This window comes from Sciurus carolinensis, chromosome 3 (genome assembly GCF_902686445.1).
Source record: "Sciurus carolinensis chromosome 3, mSciCar1.2, whole genome shotgun sequence".
Lineage (NCBI taxonomy): Eukaryota > Metazoa > Chordata > Mammalia > Rodentia > Sciuridae > Sciurus > Sciurus carolinensis.
Genome location: NC_062215.1, coordinates 58,714,141 through 58,740,084, shown reverse-complemented (window position 1 = coordinate 58,740,084; position 25,944 = coordinate 58,714,141). Strand labels below are relative to the sequence as shown.

At 44.0% G+C, this 25,944-nt stretch overlaps 1 pseudogene; it reads right to left on the bottom strand.

Annotated features, from left to right (window-relative positions):
* Positions 1-1,155: 1,155 nt before the first annotated feature.
* Positions 1,156-25,743, bottom strand: LOC124981152 (ATP synthase F(0) complex subunit B1, mitochondrial-like; annotated as a pseudogene).
* Positions 25,744-25,944: the final 201 nt, after the last annotated feature.

Sequence of the window (25,944 nt, the reverse complement as noted above, 5' to 3'; positions counted from 1 at the left end):
TTTTATTCTTCCAGATGAATTTCATAATTGCTTGCTCTATTTCTGCGAGGTACATCATTGGGATTTTAATTGGAATTGCATTGAATCTGTATAGAACTTTAGGTAGTATAGCCATTTTGACGATATTAATTCTGCCTATCCAGGAACATGGGAGATCTTTCCATCTTCTAAGGTTTTCTTGAATTTCTTTCTTTAGTGTTCTGTAGTTCTCATTGTAGAGGTCTTTCACCTCTTTTGTGAGATTGATTCCCAAGTATTTTATTTTTTTCGATGCTATTGTGAATGGGGTAGTTTTCCTAATTTCTCTTTCTGAAGATTCATCACTTATGTATAAAAATGCATTGGATTTATGAGCATTGATCTTGTAACCTGCTACTTTACTGAATTCACTTATGAGTTCTAAAGTTTTCTGGTGGAATTTCCAGGTTCCTCTAAATATATAATCATGTCATCAGCGAACAGGGATAGTTTGAATTCTTCTTTTCCTATTCGTATCCCTTTAATTTCTTTGGTTTGTCTGATTGCTCTGGCTAGAGTCTCAAGGACGATGTTGAATAGAAGCGGTGAAAGAGGGCATCCCTGCCTTGTTCCAGTTTTTAGGGGGAACGCTTTCAGTTTTTCACCATTTAGAATGATATTAGCCATGGGCTTAGCGTAGATGGCCTTTATAATGTTTAGGAATGTTCCCATTACCCCAATTTTTTCTAGTGTTTTGAGCATGAAGGGATGCTGTATTTTATCAAATGCTTTTTCTGCATCTATCGAAATTATCATGTGATTCTTAACTTTAAGTCTGTTGATATGGTGAATGACATTTATTGATTTCCAAATGTTGAACCAACCTTGCATCCCTGGGATAAAACCCACTTGATCGTGGTGCACTATCTTTTTAATATATATTTGTATGCGATTTGCTAAAATTTTGTTGAGAATTTTTGCGTCGATGTTCATTAAGGATATTGGTCTGAAATTTTCTTTCCTTGATGTGTCTCTGTCTGGTTTAGGTATCAGGGTGATATTGGCTTCATAGAATGAGTTTGGTAGGGTTCCCTCCTCTTCTATTTCATGGAATAGTTTGAGGAGTATTGGAATGAGCTCTTCTTTAAAGGTTTTGTAGAACTCGGCTGAGAACCCATCTGGTCCTGGACTTTTCTTTGTTGGTAGGCTTTTGATGACCTCTTCTATTTCATTGCTTGAAATTGGTTTATTTAAGTTGTGTATGTCCTCCTCGTTCAGTTTAGGTAGTTCATATGTCTCTAGAAATTTGTTGATGTCTTCAAGGTTTTCTGTTTTGTTGGAGTATAGATTTTCGAAATAGCTTCTAATTATGTTTTGTATTTCACTCGTGTCTGTTGTGATGTTTCCTTGTTCATTCCGAATTTTAGTAATTTGAGTTTTCTCCCTCTTTCTCTTTGTTAGTGTGGCTAAGGGTTTATCAATTTTATTTATGTTTTCAAAGAACCAACTATTTATTTTATTAATTTTTCCGATTGTTTCTTTTGTTTCGATTTCGTTGATTTCGGCTCTGATTTTAACTATTTCCTGTCTTCTACTACTTTTGGTATTGGTCTGCTCTTCTTTTTCTAGTGCTTTGAGCTGTAGTGTTAACTCGTTTATTTGTTGATTTCTACTTCTTTTTTTGAATGCACCCCATGAAATAAATCTTCCTCTAAGTACTGCTTTCATAGTGTCCCAGAGATTTTGATATGATGTGTCTTTGTTCTCGTTTACTTCTAAGAATTTTTTATTTCCCTCCTGATGTCTTCTGTTATCCATTCATCATATAATAGTGTATTATTTAGTCTCCAGGTATTGGAGAAGTTTCTGTTTTTTATTCTGTCATTTATTTCTAATTTCAATCCATTATGATCTAATAGAGTACAAGGTAGTATCTCTATCTTCTTGTATTTACTAACAGTAGCTTTGTGGCATAAAATATGGTCTATTTTAGAGAAGGATCCATGTGCTGCTGAGAAGAAAGTGTATTCATTCTTTGTTGGATGGTATATTCTATATATGTCTGTTAAGTCTAAATTGCTGATTGTGTTGTTGAGATCTATAGTTTCTTTATTCAATTTTTGTTTGGACGATCTATCCAGTGGTGAGAGAGGTGTGTTAAAATCGCCTAGTATTATTGTGTTGTGGTCTATTTGATTTCTGGAATTGAGAAGGATTTGTTTGATGTACGTGGATGAGCCAATGTTCGGGGCATAGATATTTATGATTGTTATGTCTTGCTGATTTATGCTTCCCTTAAGCAGCATGTAATGTCCTTCTTTATCCCTTCTGACTAGTTTTGGTTTGAAGTCCACATTATCTGAGATGAGGATGGATACTCCAGCTTTTTTGCTGTGTCCGTGTGCATGGTATGTTTTTCCCCATCCTTTCACCTTTAGTCTATGGTGTCTCTTTCTATGAGATGAGTCTCTTGCAGGCAGCATATTGTTGCATTTTTCTTTTTAATCCAATCTGCCAGTCTGTGTCTTTTGATTGATGAATTCAGGCCATTAACATTCAGGGTTATTATTGTGATATGATTTGTATTCCCAGTCAATTGACTCATATTTGTTTTTGACATGATTTGGTTTCTCCTTTATTTGGCTATTCCTTTAGGCTAGCGCCTCCTGTTGCTGATTTGCATCATTGTTTTTCATCTCTTCCTCATGGAATATTTTGCTGAGAATGTTCTGTAATGCTGGCTTTCTTTTTGTAAATTCCTTTAGCTTTTGTTTATCATGGAAGGATCTTATTTCATCGTCAAATTTGAAGGTAAGTTTTGCTGGGTATAAGATTCTTGGTTGGCATCCGTTTTCTTTCAGGGCTTGGTATATGTTGTTCCAGGCCCTTCTAGCTTTTAGGGTCTGGATTGAAAAATCTGCTGATATTCTTATTGGTTTCCCTCTGAATGTAATTTGATTCTTTTCTCTCGCGGCCTTTAAAATTCTGTCTTTATTTTGTATGTTAGGTATTTCATAATAATGTGCCTTGGTGTGGGTCTGTTGTAATTTTGTATGTTTGGAGTTCTATAAGCCTCTTGTACTTGGTTTTCCATTTCATTCTTCAGATTTGGGAAATTTTCTGTTATTATTTCATTGAATAGATTGTTCATTCCTTTGGTTTGTTTCTCTAAGCCTTCCTCAATCCCAATAATTCTCAAATTTGGCCTTTTCATGATATCCCATAGTTCTTGGAGATTCTGTTCATGATTTCTTACCATCTTCTCTGTTTGTTCAACTTTGTTTTCAAGGTTAAATATTTTGTCTTCAATGTCTGAGGTTCTGTCTTCCAGGTGTTCTATCCTATTGGTTATGCTTTCTATGGAGTTTTTAACTTGGTTTATTGTTTCCTTCATTTCAAGGATTTCAGTTTGGTTTTTTCTCAGTATCTCTAACTCTTTATTGAAATGATCTCTTGCTTCCCGTATTTGGTCTTTTAACTGTTGATTGGTGCGATCATTTAATGCCTGCATTTGCTCTTTCATCTCCTCCTTCAATGCCTGCATTTGCTCTTTCATCTCCTCATTCTTGATTTTACAGTAAAATTAGTATATTAGATTTGACATGTATGGGATTACTCAAATGTGTTTGTTAGAGATAGTTGATTAATTTAAAAAAGGTAAAATGTTAACTGTTTAATAACACCAAATATTCTCAACTCCTTAAGTTCCAGGGGATAACATACTTAATCATTATTGGTGTTTTCATAGATGGGCAAATAAAAATATTTTAAAATTTCTTTATGTCATCACTAAAACCAAGGTTACTAAGAGTTAAGGCCTAACAGGTACAATTCTATATACTAAAGGATCCGAAAGTTTCAAGTGTGTTTCAGTTAGAGTACTATAAATACCATAAATTATTTTATCTTATTAAAATGGAGAAATTTATCTAAATTCAGAAATTTCATAAGAGTTGTTCCAAAATGTGAATGAAATAGGGGTCAACAGACAGAAAAGAGAAAAATTAAATGTTCTAGTTGTGGAAATATATTTAGTAGAAGGAAAAAATGTTTCTGGGTAGGAATGTCTTTGTGTGATGAAATATATGAGGGTTTAAGTAAGTGCTAAGAAATGCTGTGTGTAAATAAAGGGCAAATTTCAACAAGATTGTGTGTAACTAAGTTGGTTATATATATGTGAGACAATCAGTTAAAGCTATTTAAGGTTTTTCCTAATGTCAAATATTAATGTACTAATATAAACCAAAGATTACATATGTTAAAATGACAATAATTTCTTTAAAACACTAATTTATTCTCAACATTGTGTCTGTTAAGTTTTATTCTTTAGAATGATTAGTCTTAAGAATTACGGTTTGTACAATTGTGGTTAAACAATAATATTTAGGATATTTATACTATATTACAGGGTTTAAATTTGTTTAAAAAACTAAACTATATTAATATAAAAATATCAAGGAAATTGTGGAGTGGTTACTCTTCTTTGTATATTAAGCATGTTCATATCTTTCATGTATACAAGTCTTATAAGCAGAAAATTTATCAAGCTGCTGCTCTCCAAATTAAACTTCTCTGTATGGTAACTTTAAACTTATAAGAATAGTACATTTTATTGGGGATTTATCTATATCATTTAATGTTTGGTAACAGGACCTGTAATCAAAAGGATATATGTAAAATTGTATGTTACCTTCCATACTGGGATAAAAATGTAAATGTATTTCTATAAGTGAGAGCCTGATTTGTTTAAAGGTTAATATTGTGAAGCATGAAAGCATTTTGCCAATTTGCTACACAAAAGGAAAGTTAAAAGCTCTCTCATCCTCTCCTTGATTCATGTTTTAAATGTAATGTCATACTGTGTTAACTGATGTTCATGTAGACTCGAGAAAGATTGTATGTAATCTTTGTAAAATGATGTTTAAAGAGGAGGCAAAGATCAACTTCAGAACAGAGTGCTTAGCATTTGTGAAGAGCCCCACATTACCTGATATGTGACTTTGCCTCCCATGTTATTGCATGTTAGAATGGCTCCAAAATAAGCTCAACTTTAGCTCATTTAAAGTTACATTCAAAAGACTGTTTTTTTTGTTTGTTTGTTTTTTGTTTTTTTTTTTTCTTCTTCTTCTTGTTTTTGTAAAATTACTGTGATCTCAAACAGGGGAGCCAAAACTCAAGATAGCTATTACACAAATTAAATATGTTTTTACTGTTGTTAGTTCCATTTTGTATTTTCCTTGTAAGCTCTATAACTTTGCCTGATTAATGTTTTGCAGAAGTACTGCTTCATGAACAAGTCACCTAAATTAAGTTGAGGTAATAAGGCATCACCTATAGGACAGAGAAGATAATATAGACCCCAATAAAATAAAAGGGGGTAAACAACTGTAAAGTTATAAACATTGAAGTTAAAGCCCAGTACTCTGACTTTATGACTGGTGAGACTGACTTGCTGGATGTTTAAGATCCAGATTAGACATCAAGACTAAAATAAAGGGGCCAAGAAAACCAGGATTTGGCTCTTGCCCTCAGAGTCACTTGAATCCAGGGAACAAGAGAACTTCTTCAAGGAGCTTTGCAATTCTTGGCCCCACGACCTGCCCATCAGGGAGATTGATGAGACCACTAGATGAAGAAAAACCAAATGGTGCACCTGTTGCAGAGGAGGATCATTGGAAAAGGGAGATATCCTGATGTTTCCAAGGGAAGCCACCTCATCAAGGAGACCCTACCTCATGAGTGGCACCAAAGGAGCTAAGAAGCTGCTCTCAAGTTCCCCACAAATGACTCCTGTGGGAACTCAGCAGACTCTTAAGAAACAGGAATAGTCTTAAACACCTAGCAAAGCAGTTAAAATCAAAACATAGCCATTCTTGGGCATTTGAAAAAGAAACAATAGTTAAATGTAACTTAAGAAGTACACTGTGTTAGCCCCCTAGAATAAGTAAAGACTGGAGGCTATCAAAAAAAGCATACTCAACATGTTATTTCTCATTGTCTAGCTGTTTTTGCAGTATTAGACTGTCCATTTACAGATCAAAACTGATAATTCTCCAACATTTACTAGTTCTTCTTTTCAACAGTTTTGCCACCAATTTTATAATGCACATGGAACTGGTATTCCTTATAAACTCAAGGCCAAGCCATTGTAGAATGAGCTCATTTATCTATTAAGCTACAATTATAAAAACAAAAAAGGGTAGATAAGACCCCACAAAAAAAGCTTAATCATACATTGTTTGTTTTAAACTTTTTAAATTGTGATTCAGAAAGTCACACAGCAGCCAAGAGACATGTCTTCTGCCATGACAGGTTCGTTGGGTCTAGTTTGGTGGAAAGATTTACAAACAGGACAGTGGAAAGGACCAGATCCAGTAATAATGTGGAGTAGAGGTTATGCTTGTGTCTTTTCAGAAGGACCATTCTGCCCTATTTGGGTACCTAAACATTCCATCAAGCATGAAGGACCTGGAACCACGTTTTAAGTGGTTGAAGATCTAACCAGAGACATCATCCCTGTTCTTCCAGGAGAGCCAGAAGTCAATGAGAAGAAGGAGAATGTAGAATCAAGTGAAGGAAATACTCCATGTGCCTTTGTGGGGATAAATGAGGAATCTGATTTGACAGGCTAAAAATATGACCAAACAACTAGAATTTAAATCTCCAATCTCAATGTTTGTAGCATGTTAGCTCTATTGAGCTCCCAGGTTACCATACCCTCAGAATCAAGAGTCAGGACCCCAAAGCAGCTCTCAAAACCAAGATCCAGAACCTCAAAATAACTGCTCAAAATTTGCATTTTAAATAATATTAAAAATGGGGAGATGTGGGAAGTCATCCTAACCTAGCAGAATCAGGCAGTTTCCTGTCTAGTTTCTCTGAGAGAATGGCTCCCCTAACTCCACACTATCCAGTCCATCACAGAAGAAGCTTGCCCCCTTTACCTGTCTGCAGATAAAAGAGAGTTGGGCTACTCTGAGTTGTTGTTATTAGAAGCCAGAACTAGTATAGCCAGACCCATCATGCCCCCTCTCATTAAAAATACTATTGGCTCATGTGTGTTTAATTAGATAAGTTTTTGGTTAATTGAGTGATATATGGCCAACACCATCCTTTGGTAGCTAACCCTTTTCTCAGTCATGTCCCACATTTCTCCACCCTGTTTAATATGTGCTCTTGTTCCTTTTGATGCATCATATTCTGCACAAAGATTTCATAATCCAGGTGATTCTTTACCTCCTTGTATACTTTATGTAGCCATTTCTGGTAAGTAACCTCCAAGTTCACAGCAGTATTATTCCTCTGGACAATCAAAAAGTTAGTGGTGCTTCTGAACCAGTTCCTACTGTGACTTCTCCATCTCAATTGTATCATGGATTTGTTTGATGGAAGCCTGTTTTACCTCTTATAGTTGGGCAATATTTTACTCATCAAGATTATCAATAAATTCTTAAATAGAGGTAACATTTTTAAATTACATAGACAAGTAACCCTACTATCGATAGGGTAGAGAAGGTCTCTGGGGTAATCACATATATTTCTTTGGATATAAAATACAAGATAAGACCAGTTCCAAGCATGTAGGGTCCTGTTACACCAGTTTTAGGATAAAGAAATTGAAAGAATTCTCCAGGGATCAGCCCAAGGCAAACTTTTCCTCCATCTTCAGGAAGAGGCAGTAAAGAGATAAAACATGGCTTTCCTGTGTAAGAAATCCTAGTTGCCTGAAATACTCCTGGTCCTAAGTATGCTGCATTTCTGAGACTTGAGACCACTGTGGCAGTGGCAGGAAGTACCACCTGTGAAAGCTTGGGCAGCAAATGTCCAAGAAACAGGTTTATTTTCCCTGTGACCCCAAATGGAGACTCTTTTCAGGGACAGTAGGAAGATGACTACTTGGGTTTATATTTTTTTAATAGGACATGGTTACTGTGGTAAAATGCATGTCCCATGCATGTCCCATCTCATTTATTATCTTGGTCACTCTTTTGTGTGTGTGTGTGTGTGTGTATGTGTGTGTGTGGTGCTGGGGATTGAACCCAGGGCCTTGTGCATGTGAGGCAAGCACTCTACCAACTGAGCTATAACCCTAGCCCCACATGGTCACTCTTGAGTGTATGTTTAGTGGCATAAAGCAGCACATCCTCAGGACCTCCTCATCTTCCCAGACTGAAACTATATCCCACTAACACTAACCCCTCCCTGCCCCTGGCCCTAGCACTCACCACCCACTGCCTGTCCCCACGGACATGGCTTCTAGTGGTCTCAGAATGTAATTCCTGACTGGTATCACTTGGTGTAGTTTCATGGGTCTTCCATGTAGTGGTATGGGTCAGAATCTCATCCATTTTCATATGTATTTTCATACATGCTTATACATGACTTCTTGCTGACTGAAGCTTCATTGGTATGCACTGTTCTTCTTTGTCCCAAGTAATATTTTTCTAAAATTTTTTATTTGTTTTAATTAGCTATACATGACAGGAGAATGCACTTTGAAACATCATATAAAATGGAGCATAATTTCTCATTCTTCTGGTTATACAAGATGTAGAATCTCACAGGTTATATAGTTATATATGTACATATGTACATAGAGTAATACTGTCTGATTTATTCTGGTATCCTTCCTGTCCCCTATCATCCCTCAAGTCCCCTCTACCTAAAGTAATCTATTCTTTCCTATATCCCCCATTTATTGTGAATTAGCTTCCACAAATCAGAGAAAACATTAGGCCTTTGGTTTTTTGGGTATGGCTTATTTCAGTTAACATGATGTTCTCTAACTCCATCCATTTACCAGCAAATGCAAGAATTTTATTCTTCTTTAAAGCTGAGTAATATTCCATCATATATGTATTATATATATATATATATATATGTGTGTGTGTGTGTGTGTGTGTGTGTAAAAGAAATATATATATTTCTTTTATCTTTTCATCTGTTGAAGGGCATCTAAGTTGGTTCCATAGTTTAGCTATTGTGAATTGAGCTGCTATAAACATCTACGTTTTTCAAGTTCTTTATATATCCTGGAGATTAATGCTCTATCTGCAGTGCACATTGTAAAAATTTTCTCCCATTTTGTATGCTCTCTCTTCATGTATTGATTATTTCTTCTTGAGAAGAAACTTTTTTAGTTGGAATCCATCCCATTTATTGATTCTTGATTTTACTTCTTGTGCTTTAGGAGTCTTGTTAAGGAAGTCAGATCCTAAGCTGACATGATGAAGATTTGGGCCTACTTTTTCTTCTGTTAGGCACAGGGTCTCTGGTCTAGTGCCCAAGTCTTTGATCCACTTCGAGTTTCACTCAGGTTGAGAGATAGGGGTTTAATTTCATTTTGTTACATGTGAATTTCCAATATTCCCAGCACCATTTATTGCATAGGTTATCTTCTCTCCAGTGAACGTTTTTGGTGCTTTTGTCTAGTATGAGATAACTGTAACCTTTTTGTTCTGAGAACCATTGTGTCTGTCATTAGTATAACTACCCCTGTTCTCTGAGGGTTACTACTTACTGGATTTTTTGTATCCCTTTGCTTTCAACCTGGTTATGTCTCCAGATCTATAGTGAGTCTGAGGTTGGATTTGTGACTCTGTGGTGAAGTACATGCTTGGCATGCACAAAGCACTGGGTTTGAGTCCCATACTGGCAAGTGAAAAAAAAAAAAAAGACATATTAAAAAGTAAATGAATCTCTTGCAGAGAGCATATAATTGAATCATGGGGGGGATATATTTCTTCCATTCTGCCAGTCTCCATGTTTGGACAGGAATGTAATTCATTTACATTTAAAGTAATTGCTGATGAAGAAAGATTTATGTCATTTTGCTATTTGTTTTCTATAGACCTTCTAACTTTAAGTCCCTCATTTTGTGCACTAAGTCTTCTTTCAGTTTAGTTGATTTTTTTTTCTGCAGTGATACTCATTTCCTTTTGAGTATAGTCTTTTTTTCCCCGTTGTGATTACCCTGGGGATTGCATTTAATATCCTGAAGATATTACACTCTAGTTTGAATTTGTATCACTTCAACTTCAACACCATACAAAAACTGCTTCTTTAGAGCTTTGTCTTCATCCTCTTCCAGTTATTTCACAAAATTACATCTCCGTAACATCATTAATTTATAAATTTATTAATCTTTTAAATCACATAGAAAATAAAATTTGGATTTACAAACCAAGGCTACAGTATTAGTAACTCCTGGAATTTTCTTTCTCAAGTGTGTTAGTCTCTTAAATCATGTGGAAAACAAATTGGAGTGACACATTGTTACAATAACACTACATCATAGCTGCCCATGCATTTACCTGTACTGAGGCCCTTATTTCTTCAAATAACTTCTTCAAACAGCTTTGACCTGCATACTCCCCTGAACATGTCTTCCAGATAGATCTAATGGTAACAGGCTCCTTCAGTTTTGTTAAGCTGGGAATGTCTTAAATTTTCCCATACTTTGGAAGGGCAGTTTTTTAGGATATAGGATTCCTCATTGACCGTATTTTTTTTTTCTTTCAGGGCTTTGTCTATGTAGAGTCCACTACCTTCTGTCCTCCTAAGGTACAGATGGGAAATCTGCTGAGGATCAAATTGAGGCTCCCTTGTATGTGATGAGTACTTCTCTCACACTGTTTCTGACAGTCCCTCTTTGTCTTTAGCTTTGTTTGAGTATGATACTTCAGAAAGGGTCTCTTTGAGTTCATATTAGAGTTCTCTGAGCTTCTTCTATCAAAGGTGGGGAGTCTTCAGTCTTTGATCGTCAAATAATCCCTCTGACCATTTCTTTCTCTCTTCTTCCTGGATCCTTACCATACATGTGCTGGTATACTTGACGGTGTCCCATGGGACCTCAAAGCTCTGTTCACTTTTTCCCAATTTGTTTTGTTTCTGTCCCTCACACACAATAATTTCAATGATCCTATCTTCAGTTTTGCTGATTCTTTCCTCTGACTGCTCAAATCTGCCTTTAATTCTCTCCAGTAAATTTTTAAAATTTCAATTATTTCACTTTTCAGCTTCAGAATTTCTCTGGTTTCCTTTAGGTTTTCTCTTAATTGATATTTTCATTTTCTTCTTATGTCATTTTCTTATCTTTCTCCACTTCTTTCTTTAGTTCATCCCACAATTTTAAGACAATTGTTTTGAGGTCTGTGTGACGCATGTGTGCTATCTTGTCTTTCTCAGGAAAGGGTTCTCTTGTTTTGTCTTCTATGCTTTAAATGGACATATTGCCTGTTTCTTTGGATGTCTTGTGATTTTTTGTTGATAATTGAATCTAATAACATAGTAATTCTGGATATCATATTTCCCCCCTGTCCCCAGGTTTTGCCTGTTTTTGATCTGCTGAGATTGTTGTAGACTATCTCTGTGCTAAGGAGCAGCCTAAGGTATAAATTTAAGATCCTGTCAGATCTTTTTGAGGCTATACTTCTTTGTGTATAATGGTGACTTTCTAAGTTTCCCTGTTAATGTGGTTACTTTTGAATATCCTAGAATTTAAGTGACTGTCTCCAAAAGAGGGCAAAAGAGAAAAATGAAAGAGAGAGGAAATGAAGGGGAAAAAGGGATCTTGGCCCTTTAAATATCCTAGAAAGTTCTTTCAACTGATGTTGTGGTTTCATAAGTCTGAAGAGGGATAAATCAGTGGTTGTCCCCCTATATTTTCACCTCAAAGACCAAAAGCAGTGGTTATCAATCAGAATGCAGACTCCCAATTTGTAGAGAAAATGGCTATTCTTGTGCACTCTGGCCCCCATAAGCTGTGTGCAAGGTGCCATGGGAAGATATGCATGATTGTCTGCTCCAGAGATGGGAGTTGGTGATGGGTAGCTATTCCCATGCTAGGAACTGAAATAGACCAAAATTAACATAATAAACCTTCCTCTGGAAAAGAAGAATACCAAAATATTTATGTTAGATATTACCACTATGTCTGTTGTTTAGTGAAGGGTCAAACTTCTGGTGCTATTTTCCATCTTCCTGGAACAAGCATTAAAAGTTGGAAGAATCAGTGGAATTCAGGAGAATGGAAAGGAGAGGGGAAGAAACTCCAGGTAAGGGGAGCCACTTCAGTTTGGACACAGCCACAAACATGACCATGGGAGCAAACTGTATCTAAGGACCCTAGATGTACCTTATCCAGTTCTGATAACAACACTGTGAAGTGGTGGTTGTTGCTGTGTGCCAGAGAATGGTAATGGTGTTGATGGTGATGGTGGTAGAAGTGATTCTTTTGAGGTGGAGGTGGTGGTGGTAATGATGTTGGTGGTGATGATAGTGATGGTGATGGTGATAATGACAGAGTTTGTTCTAATGGTAATTGTATTAAGGAGATGATGGTGATAATGGTGACGGTAGTGCAGTTGGTGTTGCTGATGGAGATGGAGGTGGTGATAGTGATGGTGTTGGTGATGGTAGTTGATGTGATGGTGATGGTAGTGAAGGTTGTAGTGCTGGTGTTATTAATGAAGGTGACGATTATGGAGATGGAGGTAGTAGTAGTGGTATGATATTAATGGTGGTGGAGATAGTGGGGATGATGTGGATGATGAGCATGGTGGGGACAAAGGCAGTCATGGTGATTTTACTAAGAGCAGTGGTGGTGAAGGAGGTGAAGGAGCACCTTATAGTTTTAGCAGAAGTTGTCATGAGTCAATGCTAGGTAATGGTTAAAGCCCAATCTTCAGGATCCTTAACACTTGAACTTGAACCCCAGATCCAACTCTTATTCTTAGCATGCTCATAACCATGTTAGTCATCTCAGTCTGTCTCACTTACTTACTCAGTGTGGTGGGGTCATGGAACTCACCTAAGGTGACTGGAGGGTAAATGAAATAAGTACCACAATGAACTTAGCCCAGGAATGGCATGAATGCCTTCCCCAAGATTATGTGTTTACAAGCACTATCCAAGACTGCCAGTCATACTGGCTCTAATGTCTACAGATTTTCATTTATTTCTGACTCTGTTCAGCTCTGGTGACCTCACAATAACCCACCCCCCATTTGCCCTGTAAATATACTTTCTTGGGCTGGGGGTGAACCCAGAGGTAAAACAATTGCTTTGAATGTGCAAAGCCCTGGGTTCAATCACCTACCCTTTCAAATAAAATTTGTTTATTTCATAAATAAATAAACTCCCTTCTGCCACAGTGTAGAGGCAGCTATATTTAACTCTGATCCCTGCCTTCTGTGTGACTTCAGGGAACACAGTGCAGTTTGCCACAGGTTCCTACACTCTGCCCCAAAGGATGGTGAAGATCAGAAATGTTCCATCCAATATGCTCACCTTTGCCCACTCTTTCTAACGACCCCTCTGCACCGTGCATATATGACCCCTTAGCTGCTGTTCTTGACCAAGACTGTCCTCCCAAACCTGTATACATATACCACAAGAAGACAGGAAAGCCCATGCAAGCTAGACATTCTTGTGCCTCCCTCTTCCTATATCTAATTGGTCCCAAATTTCTCCCCACCCAGAATCACATCTCTACACTGTTGCTGCGAGGTTTGCCTTACAGCAGCTCTTGTTTGGCAGGGTGACCCCTCCTGCTTCTATCTCTGTGCCACCACACACTTCTCTACTGCAGACACATGCCCTAAGCCATGCTGGCTCAGAGCCTCCCTGTGCTCCATTCCAGGGCATGGGATCAACCCCCTTTGTTCTGTGTGCTTTGAGGTCTTTCTTTTGTCATGATGAAAAGATGGAAACCCAAATCCAGTGTGCCTGGTTCTAACCCAGCTCTGCTATGCCACTTACTCCCTGTGTGCACTCAGGTTAGTTAATTAATGTATCTTTATGTCATTTGACTTATATATGAATTAGGTCCCATGACAGTACCTACTTCCTAAGATTTGGGGGAGTAGGAGTGATACACACAAATCCTCTTAAGGTATAACTGTGCCCTGGTGCTCCCTAGAAAAGGTCTATAGTTCCAACACAGTTAATACCATACTCACCTCCCATGTTTTGTCTGTTGGCTGCCAAGAGGCCCTATTAATAGGGGTGGGAGGGGCTTACTGGACTTCCTGTTGTCCAGGCTGTGCAGGTCAGATGCTCTCCTGTGGCTCTGACACCTAGAATAGAGGACTGTGATGAACACAGACTCTGGACTGGCCCACCTGAGGCTCCAGGCCCAGCACTGCCCTCTCCAGGGGTGTGGGGGAATGCCTGCAGCATGCTACACCATAGCCTGCCCACTTGCATGCCAAGCAGCATCGAAGTTTCCATGGTTGTGATGACCAGGAGCAGACTTGGTCCTCCAAGTCACTCCAAAGGTCCAATGATTCATGGCCTTTCCATAGCTCCAGAGTCAGGACTCCAGGTCAGCAGCCCCCAGGCACCTTCCCTGTTTCTCTGGCTCCTGGCAATTTTTCCCACCCCCACTGTGTGAGCACACATCCAGAGGACTCTGGACCCTGGAAATGCCATAGGAGATCACGACAGCCGTGTCTGCCCAGGAAACATCAAACAGTGGGTTTATCCATGTGGCTGGGGGAAATCTCCCCTCTCCCTGTGGATGAGGCATAAGGTGAGAGCAGCCACCAGACTACCAAAGGCCCTGAAACTGCAACTGCACAGCCCACACCACAACTCGTGCCCAAACTGAAGAGCCCTTCAGGCCCCCCACCCAGGTACTCTGCCCACCCCTCCACAGTCCAGCCCTACCACCTGGAGGTAGCAGAATAACTCAGAGCCTGGGAACACAGACTCTGACAATCAGTGTGCCCATCCTGGCCAGAAACCTACTCCCCTGCTTGAAGCCTTTGACTTCTCTGCAAATTGGAGGTAACAGCAACATCTATGAGGCCAGGTAGCTTGAGAAACATGGAGTAATGTATGAAGTGTGGCTAGCTGAAGCTCTGCCATGTGTGCTGTTCTTGCTATTGTTATTTCCTGCATGCAAAGAGCTGCCCAAGTAGGCTCTCCCTCTCTTCCCTTCTCCCACCTCCCTGCTCTGTCTCCTCCCTCCCCACCACCTCTACCTCTGTCTTGCCAGGGTCCTAGCTGGACATGGCTCTACAGAGACCCCAACAGAGTACCTGCTCTCTCCTCATCCCATCTTGCCCCTTCCTTCTTTCCTCTTCTTCCCTACTTTCCTTCCTAAGCTATGTCCTGGGATCAACCCATCCTGGATATTGCCCTATCACCTTCTACCAAATGGTTGTGATATTCTCCTGTTCCAAGCTTGCTTTTTCCCACCCCCTCCAAAACCTAGTCATTTAACTATGCACCTGGCATTTGCAGATGCCCTCTGGTGCCCCAGTCACACAAGCTGCCAAACCCACCCCATGGCCTCCCCTGTCTGGCCCTCCATCCCAGCTGCCCTGGCCAAGTCTCCAGCCTCTTCCCCTCTGTTCTGCCCTCCTGTCCTGGTTGTAGGGCACCTCCCTTCCACATCTGACCAGGTCAGGGCCCTGCTCTGCTACAGGGGCTCTTCCCACAGGAAATGCTCCTCCTTCTCACCAGAAAAAAAACAAACTCCTGGATCCCTACTGAAGCTCTGAGACCCTCTGAGACACAAGACCCATTTCACTCCATCTTTGAATGTTTTTCTGAATGCTTTGGTGCCACTGATGATTTTGATTCTCACCAATGAGGACAAAGAATAACCACAAAAAGGGAAACACACAAAAGTTCTCCCTTTATAGGCACCCTAAAATTGTGCCCAGGGATAGATCCCTGCGACCACTCTCCTGAAGTCCCTGTGCTGCCCCTGCCCAGTAACCACTGTTCTGACTTCTATTGCTAGTGCTGCATCTTTTCTATTCTGGAAACTTCCATTATAAGATGAATCAAGCAGGGGTGTGGAGGGTGCTGCTCTGAACTTGGCATTTACTCAGTGGTGTGCTCCTGTGCCATGGGCCTGTCCACGCTCTGCTCTGTGCTGCTGAATGATGTGCTGTTGATGAGTGTGTCACAGTGGCTCCTTTCTTCTGTGGATGGACAGACTTGGAATGAACACACACAAGTCCTTGAGGATGCTTACTTTCATGCCTCCTGGGTGTGTGGCTGGGAAAGCAAGTGCTGGGACACAGAGAGGCTGATGTGGAGTGGCAGAGTCAGCTTTCCATTGCTGTAACAAAATGCCTGAGGCCCACAAAGAGGAACAGTTTATTTTGGCTCACAGTTTTAGAGGTTTAAGTCCACAGCTTCTTTGGGGCCTGTGGTGAGGAAGCACATGATGGAGGAACATGTGACAGAGCAAACTTCACAACTCATGTCTGGATGCCAGAAAGAAACTAGAAGGAGACCGTATCCCTTCAAGGACACAAAACATGACCTGACACCTCCCACTAGGCCCCACCTCCTGAGTTCCATCACCTCTCAGGAGCACCATCTGGGGATTGACCTTTAACATGTGGGCCTGGGGGGCACTCTGTCCTCCAGGCAGTCCTGCTGGGATTCACTCCTCATGCTGCATGAGACATAGCTATACTAAAATAAATATTCATTTTTCTCTGGAACCCAGATCTGACAAGTGCCCTGTCTGCCAAGGCAGGACCAGGGACTGTCAGGTTGCCCCGTCTTCATCCTGTGGGGAAAGCAGGAGGACAGCCTTTTCAGGGATGAGTTGGATCTAAGGGACAGGACAGAGGCATCTGGGATGTGGCCCAGGCCTCTGACTTCTCCTGCTTCACTTACCATCCCCAAGGCTACCCCAGTGGCTGATGCCTTGCTATTTCAGCCAGAGCCTGCCCTGCCACCTCAGTGGGGGCTTAGCTTCCATCTTCCTCTGGGCAGTCGCATGGCCTTTCTCCCTCACTCATGTCACCCTCCCAGCCAAGGCAAAAGGATGACTACAGGCTTTGGAAACAGCAAAATGGAGTTCTGTTAGGGGTAGTATTGGGGAATCTAGGCCCCATGTGTTTTCTACAAAGTAAAGTGGGCAATCATAACACTGTAGTTTTTGTTGGAGTTTGTGCAGGGGACACCAAAAATAAATATCAAGAAAGATGGCATTCCTTTCTATAGAGAGCACCCTGTTCCAGGATTCCCAGAGAAGAGACACTCCATTCCTTCCTAAGTAAGACTCTTCCCTTAAGTAGGTATCATCCTGGATGCTGAGGAGGAAGCTCCAAGGCTGGAAGGTGCCCCTGGGAATACCCTCCTGTGACTTCAACCAGTGGCCACCCACCCATCTCAGACTTGAAACTTTGAGTAGGGGAATAAGAGTGGGGAGGGTGTGAAGAGCAGTCCCTTATCTGTCTACGGCCTTTGTCAGAGCCACTGAATAGTGGTGAGCATGCTTCTACCTTCGTCTACTGTTTGTGGGCACTGGAGACTTCAGCTACAGAATCTCATTCATTATAAACATGGCCACTGAACACAGGTCTTGGATTCAGTGAATTTTTATCCCTGTGGCCTTTCTAGCAGCACATGGGTCCACTCATGGGGTCTGTGATCATGAGCATGAGCACAGTTGTGGGAGGCTTTCCAGGGGCTGCCACAGGGAGGACAGGGGGCCTTTCAACCTATCCACCATGAGGTGACTGGAAGCCATGCTCCTGCTGAGCACTGGTCCCACCAGCTGACTGCCATCTTGACATTAAAATTCTCTGGTGGACACTAGGCCTTGACTTATATGTGAGTCTCAGGGGTGTTCCTTTTCTGCCAGAGGCTGTCCTGTGGGTACAGGGATTTTGTCATTGCTATGACTGCCATCTGCCAGCAGAGGCAGGCTGGCACCAGCACTGCTGGCCTAGAATCTGAGGGCCTGGTTCTGCCAAGTCACAGTCACCCTGGAAATGATAGAAAAAACACACAGGTACACACCAGGTACACATGCACCTCCTTACACATCACACAACACACACACACACACACACACACACACACAGAACCCAACAACTCAATACAGTATACCACCTCACAGGACACAAAATGCATCATACTGTACAAATTGTGCTGTACAAACAACACGACATGCACAGCACTCAACTATCCACATAAATGGCACTCGCAGGACATGCACACATCACACACACACTTCACACCTACCACATGCATACACATTACACTACTCATCCACACCATTCTGTGAATACTACTGATGCTTTATTGTGGCTCATAATATGGGTCAGTGTTTGGAAAGTTCTGTCCATATGTGTCCTTGTGTTCTGTGACTGCAGATCATGGTTCCAGTGCCATGTGGGGTGGCTGTAGAGAAACTTTAGACCTAGAGGAGGGACTCATGCTTCCCTGGGGCTCACTTTCCTGGGCCCTGCTGAGTCCTTCCCACCCCAGCTGCCTCTGGTGGTACACTGAGGGATCAGGGCCCAGCCTTCCTGCTGCCCATCAGCCCAGGACACATCTGGGCACCCACAGGACAACAACCACACCACAAAACTCAGCATTCCTGTTAGCAGAAAAAAAGGGGATCCAAGAAAAAATTTGCAAATCAGCTCAGCTCTCTTATTCAGGAATGGAGTCATGGTTCTGAATGGACCCACTTTCCTGATGGAAAATGAGCCACTGAACAAAGAAAGGGATGAGGTTTATAAAGGTTATAATGAGAGATGATGTAGTGAGCCTGACAGAATGGGCACTCAGGTAACTGAGTTGGGAAGGGGGTCAGTGGCCAGCACCTGGAGAGGAGTTACCTTGGAAAAGATTAGTGTTTCCTAGAGACTATCATTCTAGGTTTGATGACACTTTCTCCCAACCAGTGGCCAGCATCTGAAGAGGATTTATCTTGAGAGGAAAGATATCAATGTATGGCTTTCTTTTTCATTGTCTTTCCCAAGCCACACCCTCTTGGGGTTTTTCCTTTCCCCTATCCAATAGTCCCCACCCCCTAGAACTGAGGGCTCCCTCCACCACTCACTCATGAGGCCCTTTCATCTGCTGGTCCAGATGCCAGGGGCTTCCTGCCCAAGGAATTGCCCCAAGTCCTTCACATTTCTTCAGTGGGCTGGACTCCAGCTGTTTCCTCCCAGAATGCAGAACTGGAGAGTGGGATATTAACCATGGGGTGGGCCTCCAGGGTAGGACTCAAAGGTCGTCCTCTCTGGACTCTTCCTACAGTCATGACTGTGCCCCAGAGACCTACTCTTGAAGCCCAGGATTAGCTTGGGGTGGTCTGGGCAGGTGGGTGCCCATGCCTTTAGGGGGACTTGCTGTGGGGTGTCAGGCACAGGGAGAGAGGGAGGAAAGGTGGGGAGTCCAGAAAGGGACTGGGAGCTGGGACATGCAAGGCCAGTCTGCTTATAGCCAAAGGCTGTGCAGAAAACATGGACAGTGCCTTAGTGAGGGACCCAGGGTCGACAGGTTAGGGACCATTGGGAGTCCCAGTAGGGGAGTAGGCATGGGTGAGGAACTTTTGCACTCCTGGGGCCCAAGACTCTTGGAGTCCCTTCTGCCAGGATTAGAGAGTTCACCAGCATTAGGAAAAAAGAGAAGACAATATATAAAGGAAAAATGAATTTAATTGCAATTTGGCCAAAATGGAGGAAGAAGCTGATCTGCCCCAGCCTCTCCCACAGAAGTACTGCAATCTACAGGGACAAAGCCAGGAGATAGGACAGAGAAGCTGAGTTGTCTCTGCTGTTCCACAGAAGTACTGCCATCCACAGGAAGGAATCTGGGAGACAAAGATATGTAAACAGAGGGGGGATGTTAGGGAGCCCAATATCCTCCAACTTTGCATTCCTTCCTGGAACAGTGCTTTGGCCTGGCCAAAGTTTCCATCCTGGGCATGGGACAGTTGCCTACTGGTAGCTGGGACATTGACAGGACATGCCAGGGACTGAGAACTAAGCAATCTGAAACCCGATTCTCTGGGATCTGGGATCTGGGAGCAGGGAAAGGAAAGTCAGCAGAAGCAGCATTCTGCATTCTGCTGCCAAAGTCAACGTAGAAGGCACTTGGTAGATGCCTCCACTCCACATCTGACCAGGGCTGGACATGGCACTTGACCCCTCTCAACTACTCTGCACAACTGAGCAAGACCATCATCATGGAGGGCTGGGGAGATCTGCAGTCTGGATTCTCCAAATGAGTCAATGCTGCCTTTGCATCTGGAGGATGGCATATATTTTTATTTACCTTTCACTACAACCACTTATTCCCTGCAGGGACAGAAGTGCCTCTCAGGTCAGTGTCATTCCCTAAACCATGTGGGTCAGATCCTCTTTTCTAGTGATGGTCCCCATCATTCTGTCCCTGTCATTGAAGGACTAAGAACCATCATTTCTGATCTTGTCAGTACCTGTTAACAAATGCATTCTAACCTGGAGGGTGCATCCACATTCCAAGCTAAAGACAAAAACTACCCCAGCCCCCACTGTCCTCTAAAGGCTCAGGAGACTCCCAGAAGCTGCCAGAAGGTCACTCCAGAAGAGACCTTGGAACTTACCCCATAGTGTGCATGAGTCTTCCACTGAGGGTGATCATTGGGTTAAAACATCCATAGAACCTGGTGCAATGGCCACACTTGTAATGCCAACGAATGGGAAGCCGAGGCAAGAGGATCACACATTTGAAGCCACCCTGTTTAACTTAGTGAGATCCTGTGTTGAAACAAACAAACAAAGTCTGGAAGAGCACCCCTGGGTTCTGTACCCAGTACCGCAAATCAACAGATACATGTATGCTTTTTAAACATCCATACACTGATGTGCTGGGTCAGCATCAGGGCTGAAGATGATCTCAGACCTGCCTGTGCAGAAAGCAAGTACCCAGCACCACCATTCCTGGCCCTGCCTCAGCAGACCTGACCCTGTCTGTCACAGCTGTCCACTAAGCTCGACACCAGTGTGTCTAGGACAGGGTTGCCCTGGTCTTTCTCTTGGCATTTGGCCTTCTCTTGTCTTGGCTCACCTCAGTCCTAGACTTGGTCTGGTCTTTGGTTTTAGTCTTGAATTGACCCTAGGCCTTGTGTCCTATCCTGCTCTATACACACATGCTTCTATGTACTCCTAGATTTAAGTTAATTCTAGTTATGTCTGAGTCTCTGAATGAGCCCACCAACACATGGGGCTCCCTCATGGACAACTGCTTGGTAGATGGTATCTGTCATTTCACTGGAACATGCAGGCAGAACAGCCTTGCAGGCAACAGGACAGGACCTGGCTTCTCTTTGACCACTTCCTGCCAGCATTCTAACCTGGAGGGTGCTGGTAGTACTACAAAAAGCATGGACCCTGGGACAGATCGACCTGGGTCCTTGTACCTGCTCTGCCACTGGTTGTTTGGGTACCACTGGCAAGAGTTGCATCAACCCCTGGAGCATCCTGTGCCATTTGGAAACTGAGGTGATCACTGCTCCCTTACATTATTGAGGTAGATGGTCCATGACATCAGGTGTGTCTTGCATACCGCCAGCTTCGGGGCATAAAAGGTGCCCTCAACAAATGAAAGCTCTGCCCTCCCTGGACTTACCAGCAGGATGGAGCCTGGAGTCCCTCCTGCCCTCTCACACTTGGAGTCTCCTTTCTTAGCACCCTGCAGTTCCTGCCCCCACACCCCTCACTTGCTCTTTGCTCACATTTTCTCCATTTCATCCATTGCCTGGCTTCCCCTGTACCCTCTAGAACCCCCCAAAAGAGGTTTAGTACCAATCCTTAGGCTAGGTGCTGGGGCAGAGGCCAATCTGGCAGCTCAGGGAGGGCCCATCCTGGCCAGCAGGTGTTGGTGCCAGCTCTGTGACCATGCCCTGCTTGAGGTTGGCACACAGGCCTGGTCAGGGCATTGCAGAAGGATGTTGCTTTACAGAAGAATGCTACATGGCTGATGGGAGAGTGCTGGGAGAGTGGCAGGCAGCAGTTCAGTGCTCTCCAGGCAGAGGGCAAGTGCTAAAGCAAAGCCCCTTGTGGGAAGAACCACTGTCTAGCATCTTAGCAGACAGAGGTTCCCCTAAAACCTAGCTAATGAACATACATAGTGTTCCATGAGCAAGTACCTGTGAACAAATGCACACAACTCCATGGTCAAAACTTCAAAACCAGAAATGTGCTGAAGCTGGGGTTCCTTGGCCTGAGTCCATCCAATGAGCAGGTCTGGTCCTGCTCCCTGTGACCTTTGCTGCAGCTGCACTACAGCCCTGCACACTTCATCCAGCTTCTCCACTTCTTCACATTCACTCTATCAAACAAGTGTTACTTCCTTTCATCTGATAAAAAACTCCCATGTCACATTGCACCCCACATCTTGTGGGCACATCCTGCCTTAGTGGATAAACACCCTCCTCTCCCAAGTTCAAATGTTTTACAATTTCTAGAAGTGGGCAAGTGATTGCTGCATCTGCTTTATTGAACCCAAGGGATCCAAGCTTGAGGTGGTTTTATGCTTGTCCAGTTACCATCTAGCTTCTCAAATACTTCCTACTGGTTTGCTGGACTTAGAATATATTTGGAATTGTCCATTTAACTCATCCTCACTGGCACTAGATATTTTCATTTTATGAAAGACCTTTGCCAATCAGAAAAGAGAGATCTGACCTTCCAGCATGGCTTTTATTTATGTTTCTGAGTGCCAGGATATAAACCCTCACAAGGGTAGATGCTTTTGTCCGACCTCAGTTTGGTGGGTTCCTTATCTCCTGAAAGTACCTGTTGAATGTTCTGCATGAAGGTAAGTATGATGTCCTTAAACTATGACTTCAGGCTCAGAGGAGCTGTGAAGAGCCTAAGTCCAACTCTGAACATAGGTTTGAGATTCTCAAGAGGCATGCAGGGAGGGAGGCTCCAGGAGAAAAACAATGTAGAGGGGTTGGAGTGCCAGGAGGAAGAGCAGACCTGGAGAGTGTAGAGAAATAAGGGACCCAGTGAGGGGTGAAAAACACCTGCAGTTGGGCTAAAGAAAAGAGCAGGCCCTGTAGCTACAAACACTGCAAGTTCTGCTGCACAATACCTAGGAGTGAAAGAAAGGAGAAAAAAGGGACAGGAATCATGAAAGACAGAATAATAAAAATGAGGTATGCTTACCCACAGGACACAGATTTCTGCCAATTGGAATGACGGGATCCCTGAGTATAAGAAATCAGTAACCGCCATACCAGGGTGGCAGAGTGGTGCTTGTTCACAGGGCTTAGCTAGTCCTCCCTAATGGGGGTGAAACTGTCCTTGATCTGATGTCCCACTGTCCTGTATATGTAGGAGTGGTTCCTTATTCCAGGATCCCAGAGGGTTGTCACCTGGGGCAGAGGCAGTGGCCAGGGGCAAGTCACAGAAGATGCTGACAAGAGTTGGAAATCTGGCCTTCATCTTCTGGCCCCAGGGACCTCAGCCACCATGGACGAGTTTCAAGCATCCCTAGGGGCACAGCCCCAGGAGCAGAAAGGTGTGCAGATGGTAGCTAAGGAGTGATGGACGCAGGTCCTCAGTGATTTTTGAGTTGACACCCAGTAACACTGGTCTTGTGGTGGCAGGCTCTGAGGAGTAGCCTGTCCGAGGGACCGCACCAAAGGGCAAGCAAGGTTCCTGGAAGGAGGAGGAATCCAGGGCTCCCCAAGATTCCTCTGCAGTGTTGACTGGGACATTCTTGTGAGGCCCAAGAAGGTGTCCTTGCCTTGGAGAGAATGGCCCTCACCACCCCCCTCATGTCATCACAGGAGCAGGCAGCCTATTGCTCAGAGGATAGGAAGCAGCTAGGGAGGGCTAGGGGAAGTCCACTCACCGAACCCAGAGACTCTGAGGACTGAGGCTGAGGGGAGCTCACCCACAGACCTCAGAGATTCCAGAGCAGTGGTGGGCCAGGGGCGCTGAGCAAGAGGACCCAGAGGAGACTGAGCACTGGTAGGTGAGGGGCGATCACCCAGAGGACCCAGAAGTCAGGGAACACCCGTGAGCTAGGGGCACACACCCTTGGGACCAACCTAGGACCCTAAAGACTGCTGTGTGAGGGGCACTCACCCAGAGGCCTCAGAGATTCCAGAGTAGTAGTGGGCTGGGGCGCAGAGCAAGAGGTCCTAGAGGAGACTGAGCATTGGTAGGTGAGGGATACTCACCCACAGGGCCCAGAGGAGACTGAGCACTGCTGGGTGACTGGCCCTCACCTGAGGACCCAGAAGACAGGGAACACCTGAGAGACAAGGGTGCACACCATTGGGAACCACCTAGGATCCTGAGGACTGATGGGTGAGGGGCGCTCACCCACAGGCCACAAAGGACACTGGATCAAGAGTGGGCCAGGGACACTCACCTACAGCAGCTCCCTGCACTGGGATCTTGTGGGCAAGGTACTCTCACACAGGAAAAATTGGACCCTTGGCACTTCACGGCAAAGGGTGCTCATCCACAGGAACCAGAGGAGACTTAAACCTGGTGGAGGATTGATGCCGCCCACAGGAAATTGTGGACACTGGGCATGTCTGGGTGAGTGGTGCTCACCCATAGACCCAGTGCAGAAGGAAGAAGAGTGGGCCAGGGCCCCCACACAAACAGGACCTTGAGGAAAGTCAAGAATAGTGGAGTGGGGCACATACCCCAGGGACAATGAGGACACTTAGGAATGCTGGGTGAGGGGCACTCACCCACAGGACCCAGAGAAGACTGACCAATGGGGTAGGAAGGGTGTTCACCCACAGGAAACAGAGAGACAGAGCCCTTGTGGGACAGGGGTGCTCACACACAGGACCCAGAATCCTGGAAACCTGGAAGACAGGATCCCTCAGTCCAAGGTCTCAGATCCCTCCCTGTGAGGGTGACAGAGTGGTACTTGTTCACAGGGCTTAGCTAGTCCTCCCTGATGGGGGCGAAAATGTCCTGGGCATGATGTCACACTGTCCAGTCCATGTGGCACTGGTTCCTTATTCCAGGATCCCAGAGGGTTTTCACCTGGGCCAGAGGCAGTGGCTAGGGTAAAGTCACAGAAGATGCTGACAAGAGTTGGAAATCTGACCTTCATCTTCTGGTCCCAGGGACCTCAGCCACCCTGGGCATGTTTCAAGCATCCTTAGGGGCACAGCCCTAGGAGCCGAATGGTGTGCAGATGGAGGCAATGGAGTGAGGGGCGCAGGTCTTCCCTGCCCTTTGAGTTGAGACCCAGAAATACTGGTCTTGTGGTGGCAGGCTCTGAGGAGAAGCCTGTCTGAGGGGCTGCACCAAAGGGCAAACAAGTTTCCTGGAAGGAGGAGGAATCCAGGGCTCCCCAAGGTTCCACCACAGTGTTGACTGGGACTGTCTTGAGAGGCCCAAGAAGGTGTCCTTGCCTTGGAGTGAAAGGCCCTCACCACAGACCTCAGGTCATTTCAGGAACCAGACGCCCTATGGCTCAGAGGATGCGAAGCAGCTCAGTAGGGACAGGGGAAGCTCACCCACTAGAACAGAGATTCTGAAAACTGAGAATGAGGGGTGCTCACCCAGAGGCCAAAGAGATTTCAGAGCAGTGGTGGGCCAGGGGTGATGAGCAAGAGAACCCATAGGAGACTGAGCACAGGTAGACGTGGGGTGCACACCTACAGGGCCCAGAGGAGACTGAGAACTGCTCAGGGAGGTGAACCAAACACAGACCCCAGGGGAGACTGAGCACTGCTCAGGGACAGGCACCACCCACAGACCACAGAGGAGACTGAGCACTGCTGGGTGAGGGGTGCTCACCCAGAGGACCCAGAATACAGGCAACAACAGAAAGCCACGGGCGCACACCCAAGGTATCTCCCAGGATTCTGAAGAGTGCTGGGAGAGGGGCGCTCACCTGCAGACCCCGAAGGACACTCATCAAGAGAAGGCCACTGGTACTCACCCTCAGGAGCTGCCTGTACTGGGCCCTTGTGGGCGAAGGGAGCTCACCCACAGGAACCACCGGACCCTGGGCACTGTTGGGCGAGGGGTGCTCACCCATAGGACCCAGAGCAGGTTGAAAGCTGGTGGGCCACTGATGCCACCCTCAGGACCCTGAGGACACTGGGCACTGCTGGGTGAGAGGCGCTCACCAGCAGGCCCGAGTGCAGAAGGAAGAATAGTGGACCAGGGCCCCCTTACAAAAGGAACCTTGAGGAAAGCCAAGAGTAGTGGAGTGGGGCACGTACCCCAGGGACAATGA